Here is a 2241-nt window from a genome sequence, read left to right as displayed (position 1 = left end):
TCTATGGATAATTATTTTTATTATTTAATATATTTAATTTTATATTAGGAATATATTAGAAAATAGCATTAATACAGATGCACAGCTACTTTATAAAATGATTCCTTAATTATCATATAAAGTATAATTTAAAAACAATGGAAGATGTATAGTCATTAAAAGATCTGTTCCAAAACATTCATAGCAGCACTATATGTAACAGGTGTAATGTGAAACTTCCCAAATGTCTAGCAACAAGAGAATTAAAAATTGAATCACTATATATTTAGGTAGCAAAGTGCAATACAGCAATGAAAATAAACCATAAAAAATTCACAATCATGAAGAATGACTCTCATGATTGAAATAATAAGACAGATGCTAAAAATGCAATCAGTATCATTCATATTTTACAAAGTACAAGAACATTTTGAATTTGAAGATTATGGCTACCTTTGAGGGATATTAATTATAAAGAGAAAATAAAAAAAAAAAAACCCTTTGGTGTGATAGTAACTTTTGTCTCTTAATCTGGTTGCTGATCACACAGTAGTGCTTTGTTTGCAAAACTTCCTGAGTCATGATAAGTGCAATTTTCCATATTATACTTCAGAGAATGGGTATTATAATTAAATGTTATATTTTATTCAGTTTATCCACCTTTTAAATCATGAAAAATGCATGGTCTATTTATTTTCTTAATTTCATGTAATCATTCATTTTAAATAAATTGAACAAAATCTTAATGATTAAGTAAAATGAAAGAGAGGATAATAATGTTCAATTTGCTGATTGTCAGAGTATAAGCATAAAACAACAGAAGGTACATGTATCCTGTTTGCCCAATTATCTTTCCAAATAATGACTGGAATATGGTGAGAATTGACCTTTCTTACAGATGTGGTTATGGAATCATGGCACCAAAAACAGAAATAATTCAAATTTAACTTTCATTTCAGGGGTATTTGATGACATCACACTTTTCTCATGGCATTCTTCATCTCCATGTTCCTCAGTGTGTATATCAGAGTTGAACATGGGGGCAATGATTGTGTAAAACAGAGCAAATATTTTATCTTCTGGGAATGTTGTGGCTGGCCTAATGTAAATGAATAATGCAGGTACAAAAATCAGGACCACAACTGTCATGTGAGGACTGCATGTGGAAAGAGCTTTTCTGCAGCTCTCTGCAGAGTATGTTCTGATGGTATATGATATAAGAAAGTAAGACAGCATCGGGACAACAAAGGACACCAGAGCAACTAAGCTTGAATTAGCAAGGACTAGGAGACCTATTATGTGTGTACCAGAACAGGCTAAATACAGCAAAGGATACACATCACAGAAGTAGTGATCTATCTCATTGGGGCCACAGAAAGGTAAGAAGATGGTGAAAAGAAACTGACTGGCAGAGTGTATAAATCCTCTGGTACAACAAGCTAAGATGATTGTGTTACAGCTTTGCTTGTTCATTATGGTGCAGCATCTTACAGATGGCCACATAGCAGTCATAGACCATCCCTGTGAGAATGAAGATCTCAATGCTTCTGAAGAGGTGGGTGGTAAAGAGCTCTATTATACAACTATTGTAGAAAATGGTCTTCCTGTATGCCAATAAGTCAGCCATTAGTTTGGGGGTTACCGTGGATGTATAGAAAAGGTCAGAGAGTGAGAGACAGTTGAGGAAGAAATACATGGGTTGGTCAATTAGCTGAGTGCATGTGATGGAAATCATTATGATCAAGTTTCCTATTAAAATAGCAATGTGAAAAAGTAAAAATAGTGCAAAGTATAGGATTTCAATGTTCTTGTTGGGGAAAGTCCCAAGAAAATAAACACAGTAATATTATTGCTTCATTCCATGGTCCAGAATAGATAGAACAAATAAATCATCTGAAACAATATAATTCATGACTTTATATTTGCATTGATTGGTTGAGAAGTGTGTTCATATTCTATTTCAGGAACTATTTAAGTTTAATTTACTTTATTCAAGTGTCTCAGGCAATAAAATGGTGGTTCAGTTGAAATGACTTTCTCGTAAGACTCTGTAAATGTATACTAGATGATTTCAATTAAATCTGTGATTAAATTGCAATTAATTCCTACCTTAGTAGGCATAAATGCTTTTGCTCAACCACCAATATTAAAATTGTATTTTAGAAATGTTTGTTTCCAAAGTCTAAGGCTATATACAGTGTGTCCTTACAAAGAATATTTCTCTTACTCTCTGGCACTCAAAATTTATTAAGGAAAGAAATA

General features: G+C 32.3%; 1 pseudogene; it reads right to left on the bottom strand.

Annotated features, from left to right (window-relative positions):
• Nucleotides 1-929: 929 nt before the first annotated feature.
• Nucleotides 930-1842, bottom strand: LOC106733940 (olfactory receptor 4P4-like; annotated as a pseudogene).
• Nucleotides 1843-2241: the final 399 nt, after the last annotated feature.

The sequence above is a fragment of the Tupaia chinensis genome, unplaced genomic scaffold (assembly GCF_000334495.1).
Source record: "Tupaia chinensis unplaced genomic scaffold, TupChi_1.0 Scaffold146304_1, whole genome shotgun sequence".
In the NCBI taxonomy this organism is placed as follows: Eukaryota; Metazoa; Chordata; class Mammalia; order Scandentia; family Tupaiidae; genus Tupaia; species Tupaia belangeri.
This window is presented reverse-complemented; position numbering and strand designations above follow the sequence as displayed.